The sequence below is a fragment of the Manis javanica genome, chromosome 4 (genome assembly GCF_040802235.1).
Source record: "Manis javanica isolate MJ-LG chromosome 4, MJ_LKY, whole genome shotgun sequence".
NCBI lineage: Eukaryota > Metazoa > Chordata > Mammalia > Pholidota > Manidae > Manis > Manis javanica.
The window spans coordinates 49,428,000-49,454,902 of NC_133159.1; the positions used below are offsets into that span (position 1 = coordinate 49,428,000).

The 26,903-nt window shown below is 40.8% G+C and overlaps 1 long non-coding RNA gene and 1 other non-coding gene across 3 annotated transcripts in view; both read right to left on the reverse strand.

Moving 5' to 3' along the window:
* Positions 1-26,903, reverse strand: part of LOC108391468 (uncharacterized) — a 217,425-nt gene that overhangs the window by 136,785 nt on the left and 53,737 nt on the right. The window lies entirely within an intron of this gene.
* LOC118973552 (U6 spliceosomal RNA) lies at positions 7,280-7,383 on the reverse strand. Its single transcript, XR_005062957.1, has one exon. It is a non-coding gene; the product is annotated as a U6 spliceosomal RNA (small nuclear RNA).

Below are 26,903 nucleotides of genomic sequence, written 5' to 3' on the forward strand. Positions count from 1 at the left end.
AGTCTCTGCCCTCATGCTGCGATTTAGCTACAAGATCCAGTGTCTAATTCTGTAGGCTCTGCCCTGAGGCGCTAATGGTAGCAGCATGCCTCTCACATCAGGCCTTCCCGGACTCACTGGCTCCCAGAACTCTCCTGCCTCATCCACAGCCTGATTGTGTGGACCCCCTTCCAGAATTCTCTGGCATCCCATGTATTCAAATTTCTTTAGCATTACTTTTCTAGGATCTTCATGAGTATTGTTTAAAAAATCTAAATAATTTTTTACCTTAAATACTGATGTTTCCCGTATTGGTACGTTTGAATAGCATCACATAGCAGCTGAAGTTCCTTCCATTTTCACTTTTAAGTATTGTGTCTTCGTGACTTTGTGTCCTTCAATATTGGGTCTAACTTTTAGGCCAAATCTCTAACCAGAAATAATGACTCCAAAGTGAGCAGGAGAGTAGGCAATATAACACCAGTCATTTCTGATATTATCACAGTTAAGAATGCTCTATACTTCTCAGAAAAGACCACTGCCACCAGGTGTGCTAAAACCAGAAAGGAAGGATTCTATATGTCTTGGCTTAGCCCAGTCCCATGATTTACTGATGAAAAAATGTGGACAGTGTAGCATTGTAGAAAGAGCCTGGACTTAAGGTCTCACAGATCTGTGTTCAAATACCTACTCAGTCACTAATTCCTGTGTGGCCTCAACCAAGTCACATCAGCTTTCTGAGCAAAAGTGCTTCATCTATAAAACAGAACCAATACCCAAACCATAGAGTTTCTGTTATCTTTGTGTTGAGGTGTTTCCTCCCCAGGCCATGTTAACCAAAATGGTGATTCCATCCCTCCAACACTCCCTGTCTCCCTTCCCTGCTTCTGTTTTTCTCCTCAGCCCTTAACACCATATGACATCCCACATATTTCCCCATCCTTCTCTCTCTTTTCCCTTGTGTGTGGCCATCAATGGAGCACAAACTCCAAAAGGGCAAGGATTCTTGACTGTTTATGTATTGCCCTACTCTCAGTACACAGTGGGAGCTCCATAAGTATTCGTTGAATGAAGCAGTGAATGAATGAATGGGTGAATGACTGCACGAATGAATAAAACATTTAAAGGTACTCTTTTAACGTTAGTTGAACAAAGCAGAGGGCCACAGTGTAGCTCCAACAGCAGGCAGAATGATACTAATACCAAATACAGACACTGGCAACAAGCTGTGGCTTGTCCCTGTGGAGAACACTAAGATTTGGCCGAGACTTAACCGCAAAGTGCCTTTTTAGCCACAGCATGAATTATTCTGGGTGAACATTTTCTCCCTGGCATCCTAAATTTCTCACAAGTACCCAGCTGGCTGGCAGGCAGCCCTACTTAATACCAACCTCTGACCCCTGAAGAGTGGTTTCCTTTTCTCAAAGCATTTCCAGATATATATTCTATTAAAGCTCTGTAATCTTCACAGTGAAAAGCTCTCCCCACCATTTCTACCTTGTGTGTTAGTAAGGAAACGAAGCTTACAACAGAGCATGTCTCAAAGAGAAATGAGGTTAGCAAAGGAGAAGAAATGTGCAATAACAGAATGGGAGTAAAGCCAAAAAATAATGTTTGTTCCTATTAATATTACCTTACTTTTATTCTGTTCACAGGTTGCACAGAGACAGTGTCATGGGGAAAGAAAGGGATACTTTCTATCCATGCACACTGGCTAACTGAAGACTGGCAGTCACTGGGGTCACAGAAGGTATGGGCAAATAGTCCTAATGGCCCAACAGGAGTTGAACAAGTGTTTCTCCAGTAAATAGATGAATGGACAAAGGTATGAAATATTTATTTGTTTCCATTTGTAAATATTTATTAAGCACCTCTATTATGCCAGATTCTGTTGTAGGCACCAGGGTTATAAAGATGGATGAGACACATAGAGGGGCTTAGGCTACACCAGTTACAATCAAACATTTCTTAGCCCTCTAATCCTCCTTCAAAAGAACAGAAGCCCAATATGCAAAGCAGCTTAAAGTGGAGCTGCTCCAAATTGAAACAGGCTGTGTGTGGAGGCAGAGGGAGGTGAAGAGAGGAAGGAGCCTTCACTCCTGGAGGTGTCCGAGGAAGCTCCATGGCTCCCTAGAGCATGCTTGGAAGCATTGATCTGGATGACCACTCAGACCTCTAGGACATAGATGCCAGGGTGCTGGGGGTTACACATCAAGCCCGTTATTGGAGGGAAGGGCTCTGAGGGGTCAAAGATGCAGTGAAGGTTCAGAACTCAGAGTGTCCTCCCAAGAGAATGCTGCTATAGGGTTCCTTGGAAACCAAGAGTCTGTGAGGCCAAGACTTTGGGCAGGAGACTGTCATGGACATCAGTCATTTTGTTGGCTACTCAGCATGGATCTTATTGGAGGATAAATTGGCATCTTCTTATACAGGCAGAAATTCTAGATACTTGCTTTCAAAGGCTCATTTGTATCTAAGGTACAGGTATGAACCAGCACCTACAGACATAAGCAGTAGATATGTCTCTTCTCTTCCCTTCTCTTCCCTCCCTTCCTCTCCCTGCCCTGGTCTCCTCTCCTTTCTTTGCCTCTCTTAGTGGCATTTCAGCATCTGAGGATACAAGGGCAGGTCCTGACAGAGTCAAGCAGTGTTGGGCTCACACAGCACGTTCCTTATTAGACCAGTCCCACTGAAAGTTTCACCCCAAGCCTGCTCTGCAGCCGCGAACATTCTGTTAGCACAGGCAACCAAATGGGAGGGGAGGCCCAGGGAGAGACTGGGAGGCAGGCCCACTTCTCCTCAGAAGCTCACCTCAGGTCAAACCAGAAAACCACCCAAAATAATGTGGCAAAAGTAAAAGTCTGAAGAGTTCACAGTAGCATCAGGAAGATCCTGAATTCTCTCTCCTTCAGTAGACAGCTTAAGAAAATAAAATGATTTCCTACCCTTGAGAAACTGCATTTGTATTTTGGGAAATGTCAGCCAAAAACAGTGGCTTCTTCCTGCCCAGAACTTTGGGTGATCTAAGGGTCAGATGTTCTGAGAAGCTGATTTTCATTTGGGGAACTCCTTAAAGAGGAATCCAGGTGGCCTTCAGCCTGATTGCCAAGTTGTTGACAAAGCACCAGAGTTGCTGCTATTTCCTGGACACCAATTCATATTGCTTGAACAGGATTTCATTGCACTGAACTTGATATTCCCTCCAAAAATGTTAATCCAGTCTCATCTACTTCTGTTGGTCAGAACTGACTTGGCAGCTGTACTTGAAGAGGTCCAGAGAGAATAAAATGTTCCCCTGTGTTAATTAAACAAATGTTGACCAGGAAACAAAGTCCTAGTTATGACATTAGGAGTTGGGAAATGGGGGTACTTTGCTGAACTTGCCAATGTCTAGTTTTGTGAAGTTGGTGTTTCCTATCAGTGAAACAGGGGAAATAGACTTAATGGGATTTTTGTGGAGATTAAATGTATTTTTATTTAATATAAGTTAGCATATATGTATCATAAATACATCACTCAATGAAGTTTTACTGCTATTGTTATTTCTTTTGTTGTTGTTACCATAGAGTCAGAAGCAAGCATGGCCAGAGATTCTGCAGAAGCATGTGGGGGAAATAAAGGAAGCCGAGGTGAAGGGGAAGAAAGAGCCCTTTGGAGTCAGGGGGTTCTGCTTCCCACAAGCCATGTCATTGTGGACAATCTATTTCAACTTTCTAAAATGCCATTTTCTTTTCTTTAGCATAGATAAAATTGTGGGGTTAAATGATACGATGGATATAAAAGCTCTGAATACAGTGTTTAGTTCATGGTATGAACTCAATCATTGTTAACTTCCTTCCTTGTTCTCCTCTTATTAAAGAAAGGGGAAGATTTCTCACTTACAAAGAAGTAAACCAAGAATCAGTAAATACAGTCAGCCATCCAAATGAGCCCACCACCTAATTTTACAAATAAAGGTTTATTGTAATGCAGCCATGTCCACATGTTTACTATTGCATATGAGTGCTTTAGTTGCTACAGAGGCTGTATGGCCCACAAAGTCTAAAATATTTAATATCTGGCCCTTCACAGAAAAATTTTGCTGATCCCTGATCTAAGCTTCCAAGTACAAATGTTTACAGCTTTGGGTCAGGTCCTATTGTCATATATGATCTGGCCTTGCGCATTTGTATATTCAGTCCCTTGGTCCTCTTTTTGATCATTCTGTAACCTGCACGCCATTGATTAACTCAAGGAAGACAAGAGATCCAGATCTTCCTGATGCAGGATCGTCTAGTTTTCTCTAGAGTCAACTGCAACACAAGATCTTTTTGTCCTTTTTATTGTCATATTGTTATGGTGCTCATTTGATGAGTCCCTGCACAGAAGCTCTTACAGCTCTGTGCAAAATGCAATGGACCAGCTTTATAACTTCTATTACAACAACAAAAACAATTAATAGTCCCTTTAAGATGGTTAGAACCAGGAATTCCAATTGCCCAATCCAGGCAAAGAGAAACAAATCCCATAGACTGTGAGGACTGACAGAAGTGAGAAGTCACTTTTTCTTCAGGGTTAAGTATAGCCTGCTTTACCTTTACTGTTCCATTGATCTAAGGGAGCAAAGACTATTCACAATGACATATGTACCACCATGACTGGAAAAATCTAGAGCAATGCAATTGTCCATTACTAATCATGCCAACAAGTTGAGACCAATCTGTATTCTATCTAGGACAAGAATGATACTATTAATAACTTCTAGAGTTAGTAGTATCTTTCTGAGACTTTTCTATTTGTATGATTCTCACCTTTGGAAATGTTACTTGTATTGTTCACATAAATAATGAATAACTAATTTCCCCAAGTCAAAAGCCTGTATAATCAAGAATGAGCTCCATGTAGAACTCACATCAGAGTTGCAATTTCTAGCTTTGATGATTTATAGATTTAGGGTCCCTGTGTATTGATAAGTCTCAGAATACTACTCCTAATGGGCATGAGATATTAGTTTGAGGCAAAGAAATTCAGGATGTCCTGGCCTCAGGTACATAGTAGGGATACATGGACATTCAGGGAAAAAAGTTGTTCAGGGAAAAAAGGTCATAACCAAGGCCTTACTTTAGCTGGATTACATATTTGTATATTTATTAGTCTCTCCTAGTTGCAAGTATTTGACTGTGTTAATGTTGTAGAATTCAAAATCATATTATCCAAATTCTGATATGTTACAGTAAATTGTAATAATTTACTCTTTTTCTAGGAAAGAGGGACACTAGTAAAACCATCCATTGATTTATTTAAAGACATTTGTCCATGTAGGTGCAAAAGGAAATGCAATCACCTGCAATTCCTTATGGTCTTGTTTGAAGAGACCACAATTGCTCTAAGGTTTTTATCATGGCAGTATGATGATGGATGGCATATTCATAATTGTTTAAGGTAGGAGGCAGAGCTTTGTTTGGGGTAATTGAAAAATGGTGTTTGAGTATGTTCTGACCTAACAATTATCATAAAGAGTAATGGAAAGAGAAAAGGAGCCATTTTAAGTGGACATTAATCAAGACTCTATAGAAAATGAGAAGGTAAGTGATGATAAGCAATTAGATAAAAAACAAAACAGGAAATATACATAAATATTGGTCCAACATCTTAGGTGGTACCTGTCCATTGCCTAAGGTCATTAGATTTTCTGAAAGTCTTCCATCAGATGTCTACTTCCAAAGATCAGCTGTTTCTAGAGGGTCCAGGAAAATCCTTTTGGAGGTTTTTGGGTAGCCTTCCAATGGTGTGGAATTCTGCATTGCTTCTTTAGTTGTGAAACTAAAGGATTAATGACCTGGAGTTTCAGCACTGTATTTACTGTTTAAGTATGTTCTGATGAAGCTCAAGAGCAGTTTTTCTGCTGTCTCTCTCCCAGTAGATGAAATATCCTAGTTAAAAATCACTGTTTAGGTAAATGTGGGAAGGAGGCTTTAAACTACTGGTGAAATAACTGGGAATAACACATGAGTCCCTTGTACCACTTTGCCACATCTTCATGCAACAGGGCAGAGACTAATATCAGAAGTGAAATCCCTAAATTCATGGGCCTTCCACTTGCTGTTACTAAGATGATTGATGCGTCCTCACGGGAACAGACTGAATGACCCTAAGGGCTAGCAGAAGTACCTTTGGCCAACATCTACTGAAAGTTGTTATAATTATGCTAATTATCTACTTAAGGATTATTAATCTAAGGATGTCATTGCTTATTTAATCTTTCCAGAAGATTTATATGCTAAGGGCAGTGTAGTTTTGAGTTTTTAATAACACCTGTCAGAGTTTTTTTTAAATAATGATTCACATAAAGTGTGTGATAATTGAGTTAGGTATTACCAAAAATCAAGGAATTACAATTTTGTTGATGTCCCTGAGAACTTGAAAAGCCAGTATCTTCATCTATTTGGCTGCCTTACTGGAAAGACAGAAATGTTACAATACTTAGTTCACACTATCAGAAAGCCTTTGGATAAAAAGACTTCAACTATAGGTTTGAGTCCTTCCTTTGCTCTGGGTTCAAGGGATGTTGGGGAAGTTTGGGTAACAGTTTGGTAAGATCTATCTGAACTTTAATAGGCTCTGTACCAATTATTTTTCCTGTGTCAGTTGAATTTTTAATTCATAGACTGTCAAAATCTTTATCTGGGATATACATCAATTATAATGGAGAGGATGAAGATATACCGAAAGCAAATAAACATGATAATGAAAGGTGGAGACCTCTGGAACCTCAAGAAATTGTCCCTCTGGTGTGTATTTCCTATTACAATTTCACTTGCAAAGTAAACTTGTTTTTACTTCTTCTTGCCAAACTTACAAGGATAGTACCACAGAGCAGAATGGAATGTTTTTGAGCTTAGGGTCTAAGAGTTTTAGTTAAGGGCTAGGAGATAGGGAACCTGTGATTTATTTGAAATACCTACTACCTGTGTTGTTGTTTACTCCAAGGAAGAGGTTGATCAAAGGTGGCAGAGTTTAATGTAGAAAGAGCAGCATACATATTTGCCTGCAGTTGCTGATGTTGGCTTTTATATTTATAGTTAATTTGCCTTTCATGTTGAAGACGAAGGCAGAATATTAGGTAGTTTTTCATTCCTTGGAGCACCTTCATGGATCTGAACTGAGGAACTTCACTTTGTCTTGGTTTGTTCTTTTTTTTTGAATTTTTATTTTTTTATTGAAGTATAGTTGATGTACAGTATTATATTAGGCTCAGGTGTACAGCAGTGATTCAACAGTTATATACATTACAAAATGCTCACCACAACATGTATAGTTAAAAACTATGGAACACACTTCATGAATTTGTGTGTCATCCTTGTTACAGGGGCCAGGCTAATCTTCTCTATATTGTTTGTCCTGCTTTTTCTTTTCTAAGATGGAATGATCTTTTTCCCATTGTTCCTGGTGTTTACAATTTCTATAGGCATCATTGTCAATAGGCTGATCTGTTTGATCTGCAGGATCATACATTTATTTGGGGTCCTGTCACACTTTGTTCTTGAGCCCTTTCAAAATGCCCTACCAGGTGTTACAGTTCAGGACTATTTCCCATTCTAATTTCTGTTTTCTTATAGGTCTCCAATGAAAGGGCTGCTCTATGTCAGGGCCTTCTTTAATTCACATATATTATCAGAAGTTACTTCATGGTCTATTCCAAAATCTCCTATATTGTCATCTTTTCTCTGTTTGCATGACTAAATAATGATCCAATCAATATTACTGGAAATGTTTAAGGTATGACTTCTAGGAGACTATACCCTACTTCCCAGGCATTTCTTTACCCTCAGGTTTATTGCTGATAAAAGATCTTATAGGCCTCTTTCTGGGTCAGTAAAATTCCTTTGCCAACCAGGATTTAGCTCCTAAGGTTCCAACCAACGTGTTAAAGTTGATATAAGTCAGGTAGCCCTGGACTGAATGTACTCAAAACAATTTTAAATTCCTCCACAAATAATTGCTAACCATGTCTGGGTTTAGAGAAATCCTTAACTATAGCTGTTCATTCAGATTGGGTTCATAGCTCTAGTTCGACTGTAGCCTGCAAGTCTGGCTCATTGGCAAGATGGGTGGTTAGAGGTAATTGACAGTTTGAGGTCTTTGAGATAATCCTTGGGAAAAGGTAGGGCACCTCGTTCAGATGAAGATGTGAGAAGAGTCAACAGAGGTTCAGAAGAAGACAGATATGAATAATAAAGAGGAGAGCTGGACATGTGAGGACAACTGGAAGACAAGGAAGGGGATGGCTTGTTAGGGAAAATGAGTATAATATACTGTTACTTAGGTTTGTCAAATTACTCATTATCCTTGTCCAAAACATTTTTTCAATAAAGCAATTCTTTCAATCAGAATTTTCTTTGAAGGCCTTGGGATCCCAATCAAACAAACAAAATGCTCCCCACTGGGCCTAAGACATCTTAATTCCTTTTATTTTCCAAAACATCTCTAAAATGAACAATTTTATTCAAGTTCATCCTTCCCTAGAGTGGCCACTGAAAGCCCCAATCATCCTGTATAAGTTATGCCATTTAAGGAAATAAGTGAAAAGAAGTGGAATTCTAATGAGAATATATAAGATACGAGTTTCTTCAGAGACTTGGAGAGGACTTATACTTAAACGCCCCCAGGAGGGCTGGCAATAGCCAGTCAAAAGTTATGCTTATGCATTTTGTGTCTTGGGACCCCAACAGGAGAGTCAGTTGGCTCCAAATGCAGACAGTACCACTCGGGAGGAAGCAAAACAGAGCAGACTGTCTGGATCAAAGCTAAGCTCTTAGGACAAAGTCTGGACGGAAGCAGAACCTTATCCAGTTTCATTAATGACCCACAGCGAAGTTTGCATAGATCCTGCTCTGGTGAGAACAGCAAATTCACCAGTATCTGAGGGTGGCTCCAACTACAGGGCTCCCAGGGCCTCTGCAATAGCACGAAGGAGAACAAAAGGGATGAAAAGGATTGGCCTGATTCCACAAAGGATGCTGAACAAATAGGAACTAGTAACAAAAGCAGGTGACTAACCTAAGAATAGATAGCCAGGAAACTGAACAAGAGAAGAGAGTTTAGACCCAGTGCTCCCTTGCCACTGGGTATTGACTCTGTGAGCTGTGAGCAGTGAGGCACAAGGGGCCTCTGTGGCTGCCACACCTGGTCAAGGGCTGTGATCCATGGTAGCGTAGGCTATATCTCAGTGGCACCACCAGAGCAACTGTGGAAATAAACAAAGACTATCAAAATGAGAACAGGCCAAGGCTATTTATTCAGAGCTTGTGATAGCAAGGAGTTAGTATCCATCATTTGCATTTGGTAAAGACTCAAAGCCAGGCAGGATGGTAGGAAGTCTTTTTTAGCAGGACAAAAAAGATAAGGCTTCAGGTGTGCTTTAACTGGAGGCTGTTGGCCTGGGGAAGCTGCAGTCAGGCTAAATAGAAGGAAGGCATTTTGTGTGATCAGTTTGGGGAACATATTTGGCTTTCTCTGATTGGTTCTGAGCTGGAAGTGGGGCACCGAGTCGGGAAGCTGGTGGTCATTGACCAAGTCCTGGGCAGATTGCTGCAGACATACGGTTCACCTTCCCAGGCTGCTCACTGCAGAACTTGTAGGTCAGAGTCCTCTTGTCATGTGGGGCTTGGCCATTGTCTGTTTATATATTCAGTCTCCTGGTGTTTTAAATTTTCTATTTCATTTTCCTCAAATTGTCCCTGCTCTTTGTGTTTATAACTGTAAAAGTTTGGCACAATCTAAATATCTGACACTTGGGGATTATTTGTGACTGTTTAATTTGTGCCATCTAATCCCCTAATATTGGCCATTTAGAATTGCTGGGAATCAGTTCCAGTTGGAAAGGGGGATGTGAACACATATTCTGTGGGCTCTTAAGCAGGCTGGCTCCAAATTAAGTAAATTCAAACCCAGGACATACACAACACAAGCCAGTGGCAGGGGAAAGAAAGATAGAAATTAGCTGTATGGGTCTAGGGAATATAAATGATAGTAATAGCTAGTGTTTTCAAGTCATTGAATCTTCACAACACCTTTATCTCCATTTTACAAATGAGGAAACTGAAACAGAGAGGTTATTTACCCCTTTATACACAACTAGTAAGTGGCAAAGAAGATCCAAGTCCACGCTGGCCATGCTCTTCAGCACCATGTTTTTGCCAACTTACCTATGGAAACTATGCCTGAGAGCAGCCAGAGCTGAACCCTGCAGTGATTAAGACAACTGAATGTGGAGTCATCCAGATTAGAGTTCAAATCCCAGTGCTAGCACATACTGTTGGTGTGACCTTTAACAAGTTCATTAACCTGTTTGAACCCTGAGCTCCTCATCTGAAAAATGGGGAGAGTATACCCAGAACCAGGTGATCTATCAAGTCTTCCAAGCAGCTATACATGCTGCATCAAAACATCATTGAAAATGAAATCAAGTAGGATGAAATAGTATTTTCCAGAACTTCTTCCACAAAGAGTAAAATACGTGGCTAGAAGAAATATTTCAATCAATTGCTCATAGGGGGAGGGCAGTATTAAGTAACAATAAATACTTGTTAAACTACCTTCTAAGGACAAGGGTGTCTGATTAATGTAAGACTTTGTTTGGGCAGAGTACTTAACGAAATTTTAGGCCAGAGTTTAATTGTTCTGTGAAATAGAGGAATAGCTGGCATGGCGGACAGGAATCCCCTTTGTCTTCTCCTGCATACCAGACTCAGTCTCTCTGTAAGTGCTAGAGACTGAAGGATGTTCTATTTGAAAGAACACAGTTATTCAGCTGTCGCAGTGCCCGTGTGCCTTGTTCTGGCTCAGCTAAGTTTTAACTAATAGAAGCATTATAAAGATTAAGTGATATTAGGTGGAAGCACACAATTGCCAATATTTAAGTGCTTTGACCTGCAAAAATGGTAACCTGATGTGGTTCAACCTAATATAAAGTATTGAGAATATTTTAACATAGGACCTTGCCAAAGGAAGTTCCTTGGCAAATGGTAACTAGTCTTATTCTTGATTGCCAAAAAGAGGTATGCTTCTGGCAGGCAGCATTTAAGGCCCAATCTAATGAATGGGGGATTTAGAGTTTTCTACGGTAATACAGGTCTGGTGCAAGTTTGAAGGAAAGGAGTAATAAGGTCAGAGAAATTCACCTTGGAGATGCACAGTGCATGTTCATCCAATGACCTCTTGACAAACATTTGTTCAAGGTTAACAGATGCACATAAAGGGTCCTAAAAATCTTACAATAAAAAGCATGTTTATTTTTATTGAACCCTGCATTTCTCAAGTATTTTATAACATAACTTTTTCTTCATTAAATACTTAATATCTGTGGAACCCAACTTTTGAGAAGATGCTTTAGGAAATGTTTCCCTGGATTAAAAATTTCTTTTATAAAAATTCTATACACTTTGCTCAACTTTGTACAATTACTTCAACTTTGTATCCTCTGTACTTAACACATGTCTGGCATAGAGTTAAATTTAATAAAGGTCTTTTGAACTGAATCTGTAAAATTAAGAATATCAACTAATAATTCCTCACATCCCTTTCAGCTTTCAACATCTATGGCTGTGTGATGCATAGATGTGCCTAAGATTATACTAGATGTAACCATTACCAGCGTCAAGGAGACAACGATTAATAAGGATAAATCTTGTTTATCTTTAATGTAAATCAAATTTTTGCCTTTTACAAAGGATTAAAATGGATTTCTGAGTAAAATAAGGAAGGTCAAAGAGAGCTTCCTGGGTAGGTAAGCTTTGGAGGCATCAGAGTAAGGACTGAATGGAAGGAGGAACTAGAATAATGAGCCTGAATACAGAAAAGGGAAGAGAGATGTATTAATTAAGATCATTATGCATGCATGCTTGTTTGTATTTTTAATGCTCCTTAAATTCTTTGAGATTCCTCCTATCAAGTAGTGGTGTCTGTGTCACCATTTCGTGATTGCTTCTACCAACAAAGTCAGAAGTGATACTATGTGACCTAAGAGTCTTAGTCATAAATAGTCATGCCACTTCACCTGGTTATGTTTGAATATTGCTTCTTCTTGGAAACTCTCTCTTAAAACCCAGGCACCATGCTCTGAGAAGCCTCAGCTACATGAAGAAGCCACACAGTGGTTCTCTAAGCAACAGTTTCAGTCTTGGAGTCATCCCAACCCAGGTACCACAGTGTGTGTGAAGGAGCCACCCATCTTAGTAATAGGACCTTTGGTCCCATTGGTAGTCCCAGCATTTGAGGTATTTGGGTCACCCCAGCTCTTCAGGTCTTCTCAGCTGACACTTTAGACATTGTGGAGTAGACAGACACCATCCCCATGGTACCTTGTGTGAATGCCCGACTCACAGAATCCATGACATAATCTGTAGTGGTTGCTTTATGTCACTAAGTTTGGAGGCAGTTTGTCATACAATAATAGATCACTGGAACAATCATGATGGCTACAAGTGAGAAACCCCAAACATGTCAGTATAAGTGAAAAAGAGAATCAGTTGGTTCATGAAACTGGGAAGAGCAGAACTGAAGTTGGCCTCAAGGACAATAGTCCAGAAACTCACGTTGTCATTGGAACACTCTCCACTTGTTGCCTCTGCTTCTCCCCAGTATGGGCAGGAAAGCAAACTTGTCTGTCCCCAAATCCACATGCATTTAAACTGAAGACATTGGCCTGGTTGGTCACTGTGCACATTCTTGGGTTAATGACTATGGTTAAGTGACTGGAGGGCTATGAACGGCCTCAGTCAGGGGCCAGTTCCTCTGGCCAAAGGCAGCATCTATGATAAGCAGCCTCCACCACAACATATCACTAGAGCTAGAGAAATTTGTCCCCAAATAAGTGGCTATTCTGGAGAGACAAAGCAATTTGCATCAATTACAGTGGTTTAAAATATTATTCCTGGGGTAGTTCAGCAGAATAGCTTCATTTATCTACAAATGTGGTATAGTGTGGGATGAGAGGATTTCCTCATCTGAAAATGGGCAAAAATCTCAAGCCCCCAGAAGACTTGGAGAAGTGTGCTTCGCTAACACCTGCCAAATATTTTTTAGTGCCTATGTAGTGCGTACTTTCACACTGGCATTACACTGAACCTACAACCACCCTAGAAAGCGGGTAATGCTAATCCCCTGTTATGAGTAAAGAAAACTGAACTTGATTAGAATCACTTGCCCAAGGTCATATGATTTTAAGGTTCAGAAGCAACATACAGAGCCTGGTCTTCAGTCTTCTAGTCCAGACCGCCATATCTCATTCACATTAAGAACACCAAAAACCCTAGAAAGGGAGTTACGCACCCAAGCTAAGAGAAAAAAAAATACCTTAAATTGTGTACATAAATCTAACAAGAAGTATCCTGAAGTCCTCCTAGTTATTTGGACAGAAATAAGGCAATAGTAAGTTAGGTTTTGAGACAGGCAGAGACATTAACCACAACCTGAGGGACTTGTTTTCTCCATTGTCTAAGTGCCCTTGGACCCCAGACAAACCCCATATTTCTTGGAAACATGTATTCCTCTGAGATCCAGGGAAGGCGTGTGGTCCAGTAAATGCAATTAGCAGTCATACCACGTGTTTCCTTGTCTGTTGTCTCCCAGAGTACAACCATCAGAAAGCTCACATTCTCAAAACATACTTTTCTGAATAACCAGAGTCGCCAGGAAATTTTAAGTGAGTCTGAGGTGTCTATCTAAGAGAGTCTTTGGCATATGAAAATATTTACTGAGCATCTCCTATGAACAAGACTCTAGGCACAGAGGTATATGGGAACGATAAGGTGGGGAGGACAGAGAAACAGAGAGACCATGTAAGATATAGGAGACTCCAGCAAGTTATTTAACCTCATCTACAGTGTAGGATGAATAATCATATGATAATGACACACAAATTTGTATCCCTAGCCTGGCCATTCTTGTAGCTCCAGCCCTTTATATCCAAGTGCCTACTCAAATCTGCTCTCAGATGTCTCACAGGGGCCCCTGAAAGAACATGACCAAAACTGAACTTCTGTCTCCCTCAGCTCTGCACCCTCTCCAGTATCTCTAGCTTTGTAAAAAGTGCCCAGGAATTCCATCCCCCATGCCCATCAAATTGAGACTCTTAAACGTTAATTTAGAAAACACATCAAAAACACCACCTTCTCAGTTCTGTAAACTCCAAACCAAAGACAGCTTTATGCCCTTTTAGCCACCAACAGCAATAGGTGTGGGAGCCAGTCTTCACTTTCAGTTGCTCCTGGAACTTGACTGCCTCATCTCTCAGCAAACAGGTCTCTGTGACTTTGTCTGGATCTCTGCAGGACTTACTGCAATGGTCAGACCAACGAAGAGCCTGATTTTGAGGGACAACACCAACTGCAGCAGAGAACAGGCCCGTGAGACCATGGCTCAGAACTTCTTATTCTTTCTCTGCAGGGCAATGGTTATCCAGACTGACCCCTTGAATTTAGTTCAAGTTCCTTGGAATCTTTGACTCAATCACAGTAGTGACTTGGTTGAGAGGAAAGACCTCACTGCAATAAATGGGATTGCGATGTGAAAATGTTTAATCCACACTTCCAAAAGGAATAGAATTAATCATAATGGATCAGTAGATAGTGCCCTTGAATATCTCTCTCACGAGAATGTGAGCTCCTTGAGGCCAGGAACAATGTTTAAACCATGTCTGTTGTCCTCACAGTGCTAACACTGTCAGCTTTGAAATGTATGGGTTGGACCACTTTGGACACTACTAAATTTTCCATTTCTTTTGCTTCCATTACAAAACCAGAGAAACTTACTGAACTAAGAGTTTGGGGTTTCAGTACATGATTTTCAGTAATTAGGTTTCAACGTATACCTTTTATTAATAGCTCATTAGAGTTGATTTCAGTAGATAGTTCACCAAGGTTGCAATGAATGAGTTAGGGGTCAGTTGTCTTTTAGCAGCCATTTTGTGAGTAAGGAATTTAAATCTTAAAAAGCAATATGGCATGTGGTCCATCTGGGCTGAAAGAGTGCCTTTATTCTTCGGGTGAATACGCCAGCATGAGTATGAAAGGAAAAAGAGGAGCCGTGAGCTGGATTGCATGGAAACCATTCTTTTCCTGTTGGTGCTGCTGTTCCTAACATGTGGCATATGTGTGGCAGGATTGAAGCCACAAAAAGAGGGATGGTGGCTGCAGAGGCAGCATTTAGATTTGAATTGCAGGAGGGGGTGTCTCTTGCATGGTACTGGAATCAATTTGGTCTTGCTCTCTCTTGTTTCCAGGGCTGAGGCACCTGTTTCTTATTTGACTTTTCATAGCTATCCCACAGCCTCACATACCACACAGGAGAAGTACAGGCATAGCAGGTCTGTGGGTTGACTTCTTTTTTTTTTTTAAGTAAAATCCAAATAAATAGGAAATACATGTTGGAGGGAAATCATAAAAGGCATGACTGTCTGAGACATTTACTCTCTCCGCAGATAGTAGAATCCTACTCTGGAAAAGTCTCCGGGATTGCAAGTGCTATAGGGTGAAGGCAAAATCATATTAATAGGGGCCTTTTGTCTGTATCCTCTGTCCAGACTACTGGAATTTCTTTCAGGATCTGCACCTGTGTCTATTATTATACAAGAGGCATCAGCTAAATGGATCGTGTTGGCTTATTCCCACTCTGCAATTCCATTCTTTAACCACTTTCTGTTTTCTATAACTCACATCTCATACTGTTCTGACCTAGGGTGTTCTAGTCAATAACTTTTAACTTTTTTAACTTTCCATGTTTGCATCCTATCTTCACTCACAATTCCACTTACTCTGTGTCTTCATAGTCTAGAAGCCAGGCTGCTGTTAACATGGATTGCTCTGCTTTTCTCCACCAGCTACCTTGCTTATGGCTGCCCTGGGTAGCTGATTCACACTCCTTAGCCCTGGATATCTGCCACTGTGGAAAAGACACCTATTCTCATCTTTTCATATAGGTAAGGCCTGGACACACCTGTGAACTCTTGAAGCTGTGTTCTGATAATACAGCACCAAAATGTTTGAAGGCAAAAAAAAATCCATTGAAAATAAATTAAAATAAAAGGAAATATATGGAAAAGTCCGTAAAAATGGTTAAGGGTACATCAAGAGTTAAAAATTCATCCAATAGTTTTCTAAAACTACCAATACCTCGCAGAAAACAGACATGGCACATTCACGACTACTCTATTCACCAAATATTTACATCAACTAACTTAAATAACTTGGAGCCTCTCTCACCCTCCAGAAGGCAAAAAGCATCTCCTTCTCCATACAAAGGAAGATAAGATAACATGAGAACCTGAGTAAACAATTATCCCTAGTAGCTACATGAGTACAACAATCCTCCAGAAGCACTGCAGGGTTTTTTTTGGCTTCATTAGAGTTGTATCTAACTGTTCTACAAATTAATCGAGGAAGGTAATGAAAGCCTGAATGGATGAGGCGAGGGAGGTAGCGGAGGAAGGCCTGCTGGGAAATCACCCACCTCTGGAATTACCATGGATTTGCCTTCCAAAACAAGAAACATGTACTTGTGAATTCAATTCCACTCACAAACTGTGACAGAACCTTCCTTATATCAAACACTCCAATCAAGCAAAAGTCAAACACAGTACAGCCCTGACCTCAATGAGCTGACCATCTCAGCTCATTGCTGAGCAAATCGTTTTAACATAAAATGAGAAGCACCAGATGCTAGAGCACCACTGCATGGGCACCTAACCCAACCTGAATGCCCAGTGGTTTCCTGAAGATACATCTGAGCTGAGCCTTGGAGGCTGAGTAAGAATTATTAGGTGGGCCGGAAACTACTCAAATGATTTTCATTCATCTCTCATTATTTCGTAATAACCCAATCCAGGGCACACATTCTGTCTTTAGTAATGAGTTTCCAATTTGGAAACTTTAGTAATGAGTTTGTAATCTGGTCATAGAGAAAAGACTTCTATGTATACACAGAACAGTTACAGGCACTGCTCCAAAATTATAAATACAAAATACAGGCTACACATTATGGTTCCAACAGTAGGAGTTCTGGTTTAGTGTTGAGAAGGGAGAAGCAGGAGCTGAAAAAGTTAAAGAAAATTATCATTATCAGTAAGAATGTCTCTGAGCATCACAGAGTTAGAACCAGACCCCTAAAAAGCTACTGAATCTAACCCCCTTAGAGGAAACTGAGGCAGCAGATGATGAATTTCCTTGACCAAGTTCACATGACCAGGAAGTGGTAAAGTAAGACTGAGAGTTCCTTAAAGTGCACTCAGGTATTTCCAATGCTTAGAATATAGTTAGTACTTAGTAAATATTTATCACATTAATTTATTACATTAATTAACACATTTCTCTGTAGGATAATTTTAGTCAGTCCTAAAGCACTGATTTCCAAAAAGGCAACTGAAGATAAAGATACCACAATAGCTCAGATTTCAGAGGCCAAATAAAACAGTCCATACCCAATGGCATGATGTGGTCAAGAACTATATTCTTGGATACAGTGAACTTCATCTCAGCAAAATTTTTTCAAATACCTACTGTGTGCCAAGCATTTTATTAATCTCTGAGTCACAAAGGTGAATAAATCAATCCCTCACATGAGGACTTTACTTCCTAGAAAAGGAGACAGTACATCCATGCATGATGCTTTACCAATTTCACAGAAGGAAACCTGAAATGTTAAGGGACAAAGTGAGGACAGTTTGATTCTAACTTAGGTGGATCTGTGAAGGCTTTATGGAAATGAGAAAAATTAATCTTGGCCATGAATTATCACTCAGTCTTCAGCAGGAGACAGGGACATCCTAGGCAAAGGACACAAAATGAGAAATCAGATAGAAACAAGACAATATTGTTCATGTCTCAATATTGGTTGAGAGGTCTGGTGCAGTAAACATAAGAGTGCCTCCTTTAAAGAGAGGTGGGCCAAAGACTTGGCTGGACTGGGAAGGGTGTTTAGCCTGAGCTCCTAAAAGCAAAGATATGGAAACATCAGTGTCCATCAATAGATGAATGGATAAAAAAGATGTGATGTATACATGCAATATAATATTATTCAGCCATAAAAAAGAAAGAAATCCTGCCATTTGTGACAACATGGATGGATCTAGAAGGTATTATGCTAAGTGAAATAAGCCAGGCAGGGAAAGACAAATACCATATAATTTCACTTATTTGTGGAATCTAAAAACAAAATAAAACAAAACAAAATGAAGAAAACAGCAGTAGACTCACAGACACTGAGAAGTGACTGGTGGTTACCATGGGGGAGAGGCTGGGGTGGGGAGGGTACAGGAATAAAGAAGCACAAAATTTAACTGTTGGTCATGGAGATAGTATACAGCATGGATAACGCAATGATTCTCATAATATCTTCCTATGTTGACAGATCCTAACTGTACTAGTTGGGTGAGGATTTAATAATGTATGTAACTGCTGAATCACTATGTTGCTTACTGAAACTAATATAATATTGGATATCAACTCTACTTCACTTTAAAAATATATATAAACAAATTAATTTTTTTTAAAGGCCAGGTAATCAGAGGAAGAAGGTAAATCAAGTAGAACTCAGGTCACATGGTAGACAATGTTGGGGCCTCACCTGTACCCCTCATTATGCACCATTTCTGAACAAGCCTCTTCCTCTTCCACAAACAATGATTAATGGTAGATAAACACCCCTCCTCACTTATCTCAGATAGGGAAACCGTAGGCATGTGCTGTCTAGCAGGATTAGGCTCCAGCTGCCCATTATGCTTAAATTGCTTAATAATGATTCCTATCAGCTTCCTTTGCTACCTGTCTTACTTCTCTATTCCCTTGCTGAGATTTCCTAGGATCATCCCCAAAATGTATTATTTACATCTCACTTAGTCTTTGGGTCTGCTTCTGAAGGGAAGCCAAACTAAGACATTATCAGGAAATTATCATTAATGACAAACTAAGTCATTATCAGGAAAGTAAAACCAATGGTTTGCTTTGAAGCTCAGGGAAATGTGATATAGAGGAAACAAGGGAGATAGGCCAGCAAGCAGGAGAGCGAAAGGTGCAAAACATAGGCCTGGTAGGTAGGGGCCCCGCAGGGTAAGAGGTTCTGAATTAAGGCCATGAAAGTGAGAGTGTGATATTCCAGTTACTTAATTCAAGTGTAAGCCTAATGTATCGGTCGGCACTTAATCATTTTGATTTCTGGACCTTTTTGAGAAACTGATGAAAGCTTTTGACTTTCTATCCAGAAAAAAAAAAAAAGTACATAGAAACAATTCTGCTTAGAACTTCAAGGGATCCTAAACCCCAGATTAAGAACCCCTGATTAAAGGCTGTCTGTGGGGCTGGAGTCTGAGGGCCTTAATGGCTTGGATGGTGCTTCAGCATCTATTCTATAGGCAATGGGGAGGCAGCAAAGGTTTTTACTATCAGAGTTCTCTAGCAGTTATGGTTTTGCATTCTAAATGGAACTTAAGAAATCTGGATGTTTTTAACAGATTGAAAAAGAGTTTGGGGAAAAAGTGCATAGATAATTGAGCTCCTTCTTGGCCAAAAACGTTTTCTACCAGATGCATTGTAGGGTTTCAAAGACTGTTGACTGCAGAATCCAGATGCACCTCAACAGATGCCATGAGGAGACACTTCCACAGCCAAATGTTTTGACCTCAAAAATTCCTGGAGTTAGATTGGCACTGGATGGAGCTGGAAACAAATTCAGGAAAACACAACTGTCTATATGACCACATATAAGAAATCTGGGCTGAAAAGGTCCCTGTTACAGAATGGACAGAGGAGCCCGGGGAAAGGGAAGGAGAAGAGAGACAGGGAGGCCGGGAACAAAATGATCCATTTGGAGGGATTCTTTAAGAACTGGGAGGGCAACACAGAGAAAATGAAGAAAAGGACCTATCAGAATTACAACTGTGGGAAATAGAGGCTAATTTGAGAAGTGAGAAAGGTATGGGGAAAGAAAAAAAATGATAATAACTGAACTTGAAGGATCTGAAATACTAATAAGAAGAAAGAAAAAGTATATGAATTTTTCTCTTTCTATAGATGAATTTAAGGAATGGCTATCATTTTTTGAGTAAGTACTATATTGGAAAATTACATTAACATCACTATATACAACAATCTTACAAGTAAGGCAGTATCCCCATGCTGCAGGTGGGTAAACTGAGACCTAAAAGAAACTTGCACAAGGCCATTAAGTGCCCAGGGGTAGAACCAGGCTTGTCTGACTTGGAACCACACAGACTAGTTCCTGTGCGCTCATCCCAGAGCACAGATTTGTAGACCAAACACAACTGAAGTGCAAGCAAATCACATGGCCTAGGCACCGGAACAAAAACGAAGAATTATCCTGCCTAGATGGGCATGGACCAAGCTAATGGGGCAGGAAGTTGCTGTGGCTGGTCACTGTGATCACCCACACAATGACCTCTGAACCTTCACTCTCCGAGCCACCTTGACTGGCACAGTCCCACTGCTCAGTCAGGGCAGGACCTGTGGGAAAATAGGAGCTTAGTGTGCTAGAGGTAGAAGGGCCTTGGACTGCATCGTCCAGAGAGATGTCTTCAAGTTTATAGAGTGGCCTGTCATGTGGCAGAAAGAGTATGGATGCTGAACCCAGTGATGAAGCTACAAAGTCTGCTTGGCCACCCGGTACTTCAAGAACCCAGTGCTCTTCTCGCAGCCTCGGTTTCTTCACTGGTAAAAATCAAACCACCTGTTTTTCTAGATTAATGTGATGATATACAGAAGAATAGATACGTACATCTAGAACAGTGCCTGACACAGCCAGCTCCCCAAAACTAACCATTTTGCATTCCAACATCCTTTCTTTATCCTCCTTTTCCATTTGCATCCCCTCCTTTTTATGTTCCCTTCAAACCCACCACCAAGGCCCTTAGCACCCTAGTTATTGCTCTTTCCCTCATTTCAGCTCAATGCACATGTATTTGGTATCTAGTATAATAGTAAAATGAATCTGCTTGGACCTGTGTAATTTGGAAAGCTTCCACATCTGATGCAGTGGCTGTCTTTACCATGGACCTAGGATATGAGAAAACAGCAATCATTACTCCTCTGCTACCTCTGTTAGAAAGAAGCTCAGTAAGTAGGTGTGATATGCCCAGTCACACTGCAAGTACCACGGCACTTGAGGGTTGTGCTGCCTTAAAGGAACAGAGCCCAGAAATATATAGGTGAGACTCAGTCTACTCCAGCTGCTGTAACAAAATACCACAGACTGGGTGGCTTCAACAACAGGGATGTAGTTTGCACAGCTCTGGAGCTGGGAATTCTAAGAGCACAGTACTGGCTGGTATGGCTTCTAGAGAGGGCCACTAGTGTCCTCACATGGTGGACAGAAAAAGAGGGCTCTCTGATATCTCTTCTTATAAGGACACCAATCCTACCAGGTCAGTACTCCACCTTTACGACCTCATTTAACTTTACCCTATCTCCAAATATAGTCACATTAGGGTTCAGGGCTTCAACATCTGAGTTTGGGGGGAACACACACATTTAGTCCATAACAGCTGCCTTAAACAAGTTACTTGTCTTTTGGGGCCCCTCTTCATCATCTTAAAAAAAAGTAGTTTGGGATAGCTGTAGCCAAGACCCTTTTCTGCTCTAACATTCAAGGATTCTACTCTAACTCCAAGTGAGGATTATGCAGCAGAAACTTTTATTCGCCCACACACAGTGTGTCCTCAAGCTTTGATTGCAAGCTGCCTCACAAGTGAGAGTGCCATACTTCCACTTTCACTGGGTTTCCCTAACAGAGCTCTCATTCACTCAGTCAACAAACATTTCATGAGTACCTGCTGTGCATTGACTACCATACTAGGTGCTGAGTATATAACTTTAAACAAGAAAAACATGCCTATCTTCCAGTGTAGAGACAGAAAGAAAAACGACAGTTTAAAGGTGTCAGTTAGAATGCTGTTGGCTGCAAATAATAAAAATATAAACCCCAATTCAAAACATGAATTTACACCTCAGGAGGTTTTATTATCTCACAAAATAAGAAGTTCAAGGTAGGTGCTATGATTTGAATGTTTGTGTTCCCCCCAAATTCAGGTGTTGAAATCCTACCCTTCAAAGATGATGGTATTAGGGCATGGGGGCTTTGGGTGTTCATAAGCCATGAGGGAGGAGCCCTCATGAATGGGGTTACTGCCTTATAAAAGAGGCTCCCAAGAGACCTTATCTCCTTCCACCACATGAGGACACAGTGAGAAGCAGGCAATGGGCCCTCAACGAACGTGACTGTGCTGGCGCCTTGATCTTGGACTTTCCAGCTTCTAGAACTGAACAATACATTTTGGTTGTTCACAAGCTACCCAGTCTGTGGTATTTTGTTAGAGCAGCCTGAACAGACTAAGACAGTAGAACTCTTTAAAGAATGGTTTACACAATGGTTCGATACTGTTGCAAAAACTCAGCTTCTTTCCATTCCCAGCACATTAGTATTGCCATGTGCCAGATCTTTATAGAGACACAACATTTAGTTCAAAGAATCCACATGTAGAGTGACATCAAGCAGCAAAGTAAACAGGGAAACAGCTTCTTGTATGTCTCTTTGTCAATGAAAACTTTTTCCCAGAAGCCCCTAGGAGACCTCGTCTCAGCCATTGGCCATTACCGTGTAATATGCCCATCCAAAACCAAAGCCTGGCAAGAGGGATAGAGCTGACATGTATAGACGGTCATCATTTTCTCCTGCTTTGTGGTGGGTGGTTTCCCCTGAGCCACGCGTGAAAGAAGTGGGCAGCTGAACAAATCATTCTTGCAACAAGGAGAAGGGGAACGGCTATTGGCTAGGCACCCACCAGCTCCTGCAGCATGCAATTCACTGCTTTAAGGGATTTAAGAGAAGTAATCCTGAGAAGATAAGGAAGCAAACAGGACAGACTCCTAAGGCAGCCTGCGTGAGAGTGTGCTGAAAACAGAAAGCCATAATATTTAAAAGCTAGACTTTCAGATGGGGCTTGAGGCAAAACCAGAAATACAACTGCTTTGAGGTGAAGCAGTGATACTTAGGGACTCTCATGTGCCTCTGACCTCATCTGACTCCAGCAAGATATTGCCAGCCCCTTGCAGCAGTGCCTAAACCAGGGTTCAGGCTGTCCTGAAACCAGGGTTCAGGGCCAGCTGGGGAGACAAGCTACCCTAAGGGTACTTGGGGCCCAAAAGGGACACAAAGGTCGACTCTCTAATGATAAGACCAGAAGGATTTAATGTGCTGTGATTCAAGACATATGGGTTTTGTAGTCAGACAACCTTGAGTTAAATCCAAGCTCTGCTATTTATTAGGAAATATATATAAACTCTTTGAATCTCAGTTTCCTCATCTGTAAAATGGGAGTACCAAATTGGTGAGGATTAGAAATAAAGTGTGTAAAGCAGTAGCAAAGTGGCACTTGGCAGCCAGTAAATGGTAGCTATTATTGTCACTAGAAGACATTGCGAGTGGGAATGGATCAGAGGTGAACTGGATGAGAGGGATGAACAAACCCTATGACATGGAGATTCAAACAGAGCTCAAAATTTAAAATTAAATACTCTTTTCATAGTTCTTCAACGTCAGCAAGATCCCTTCCTCACCAGTTGTCTCATTGGATCTTCACAATCAAGATATTAGGACTCGCCCATTTTACAGATCAAAACACTGAAATTCACTGAGGCTTAGACTATGATATAGTTTGTTCATCTCTGATACTATGGCAGAAAAAAACAGCTAGGAATTCATTTTCTCAGGGAACTCAGGTGTCAAGAGAGACCTGTCTGCAAGTTAAACAGTCAGACACAGTGGGACTCGACTAATTGATTGCTATTGAGTCACTAGCTCTAAGACTCCTTAAAGATCTCCTGTGGAAAGCAGGGTTTCTTAAACTTTATCAGGCATCAAAACCTCCTGGAGGGCTATTAAACCACAGATTGCCACACAGGACCCCCAGTGTCTGGCGTGAGTCAGAAAATTTGCATTTCTAACAAATTTCCTGATAATGTTACTGCTTTGGGACACACCTTGAGACCACTAGCACAGAGAATGAATTCAGATCAGGGCTCTCAAATTTAAATGTGAATAAGAATTACCTGGGCAGCCTATTGAATACACAATCCTTGTCTCCCTACATGGTGCAGGTTCAGATGCCTAGAGGTGATGCAGGAGTCCTGTTGGAGAATAGTTGTCCTGTTGGAGAAAACAGGTGTCCTATTGCAGAAGTTATTTGGCCAACTCTATCAAGATCTTTTTGACATGCACCCCTAATAATGTATGTTTATTTACATGTAAATTATTTATGTATACTACTGTACTAATAATACATTACCCTATTTACTATGGAAAAATGACAAATTTTTTAAATTTCAAAAAATATGCATAAATGTTCAGCTTTCTTCCCACACTCCAATGGAGCACCCTGAACCCCACTTCAGGAACCGCTGAACTAAGTGCTGTTCAAAGTGTACCACAAACTGGCAGCATTATCTTCACCTGGTATCATGTTAAAGGTACAAATTCACAGTCAAACCCCAGCCCCACTAAATCAGAATCTCTAGGTTTGGGACAATCTTCATTTTAACAAGCTGTGTATGTGATTCTATGGACAATAAACCTTGAGGACCACAGATGGCTAAATACACAGATGAGGTAGAGTAGTTTGGGCTCTACAATGAGGACTCATGGGACAGAAGCACATTCATAAGACGCAGCTCAGCTGCAGCAAGTTCTTGAATCTGAGATACTGGAATTCCCTGCTGGAATTAATGTTTTTTAATAAACAAGTTTGAGCCAATAATGATTATATTATTATCCAAAAATCTAGTGTTACAATGATGCTGTTGTCTTGACATGACACTGTCAAAGAAAATTATTGATTTCTATGAAATTCAAGAAAATCTACCTGGCCAGGGGAACCAGCCCTCCCAGTTTGTCCAGGGCCAACGGTATTCCCAAGTTGCAAGACTTCCTGTGTTTAAACTAGGGAACTCCTGGGAAAATCAAGATGAGGTCACCTCTCCTGGACTCCATTATGACAGTACTTGATATCTTTAAGAAATCAACTTCTTTTTGATACTCCTGGCAACTACACAGTGTCTGCTCAGGGTGGGTGTGGGTAGGGCAAAAGAGTTCTAGACTTGAGAGCTGGTTCTGGCTGTCACATAAGTTCAAATGTGAATGCAGCAAGTCTGCTAATCGGTGAACCTCTGTTCATCATCTGCAAAATGAGAACCAAAATCGCAGCCTCCCACACCTCACAGAACTATTGTCAAGGCCAAGAGGCTTAATATTATGAAGGCACTTTTCTCGTTAAGTAGTCCAGGACTGTAAAGGATGGTCACTTGACGTCATGGAAAGAGCACAGGCTTTTGGACAGGCAGATCCCAGTTTCAACCCGGGCACTATAATCAGGCACCTCATTTTCTCTCTTGGAGATGATTCCCATCTGTAAAATGGGGATTCAAATTACCATTTTCATAGAAAGCCAAGAAGATTCAAGACAATGAGGGTCGCTAAGTGCCTGGCATAGTTGGAGCTCCAAAGTATTAGTTGTCTTCTCATGATTATAAGACATTCACATACTTTATAATAGTTTTTTGCAGTTAATGCCATGAATAGCATCATTATTCTTACTTTCCTGAGTGAAATGCCACAGTAACACTCCTCCCTGCTCCCAGGGCTGCTTTGATGTGGAGGAGTGGGACAGAACGCTACTTCCACTTGGTGTAACAAAGCCCAAAAAGTTGTCCAGTTCCTATCCACGGAGGAGTGGAGTGAGCTACTGGCTTAGGGCGGCCTTAGGCCGAAATTCACAGTGACCTTTGCCTCTGAGAATGCCATGCCTAATTTCGGTACCTATTTAGTCATTCCTTCAGTAAATCAAACCAGTGTGAGTAGATTTCTTTTTCTAAATCATCTTTAAAAATTTTTGAAAAAAATTAATGTACAAGCCTCACCTGTCCTCACAGGTGAAAAAAGGTGCCTTTAGTTGAATGTCTCTTTTCATGCAGGGATTTTCATGTAACATTTCATTTCTAAAGGATTTCGTCTGTTCACCAAGCATTGACTGAGCCAGATATCTGGTGTTTTGAGCATATGCTTTGTGTCAGGCTTGGCACATAGTAGTTATGAATAGTTTCTGCTTGGCAAGAAGTTCACAGATACAAACAAACAGAGTTACAATCCATGGTGGAAAAAACTTTAACAGAGGTAAGTCTGAGGGATGGAGATGGCAAAAAGAAGGTTTAAAAACCCCACCTAGGGCGGTGCTGGAAATGGGCCATGCTCTATAAACTAAGCAGTACTGAAGGAAATGATACCCTATATTCATTGTCTTCACCCTGGCATATAGCCTCTTCCAGGGACCCTGAGAGTAAATTTTGACCAGTGGGATCTGAGTATAAGTGATGTGTGTGTTACTTTAATAGGGAAAGGCACGTTCACCCCTTCTCCTCTACCCCTTCCTTCTGGGTCGAATCCAGGCATAGCAGTAAGCAATCTTGGACCATGTGGTTGAGAACATCATGTAGGAATGTAAGAGCAATAGGAGAGAAGAGGCCTGGGTCCTTTCTTCATATGATCATAAAGCAAAGTCACACTAGCAGCAGAACATGTATATTACAGACAGTTCAATGTCTATCTCACACACAACTCTATTATCTTTGGTCTCTGTTACATGTGCCTATTATATGCTTTTACACCTGCCAATAGTGCAAGTTATTTGTCTGGATGGATTCTTTATATTTCAATTGGCAAATACTTCAAACAGAAGAGACCTACAAACACTACCTGTTATGGAATAATGAATTATAATCAGAAGCCCAGTGAGCACTTCTGTGATTCCTCCAACAGCTTGAATGCCACTCTGAGGCCATAGCAGCCTGAAATCTATGAAGTCTCTATCTAGGAGGTCAGTGTTGGACTCT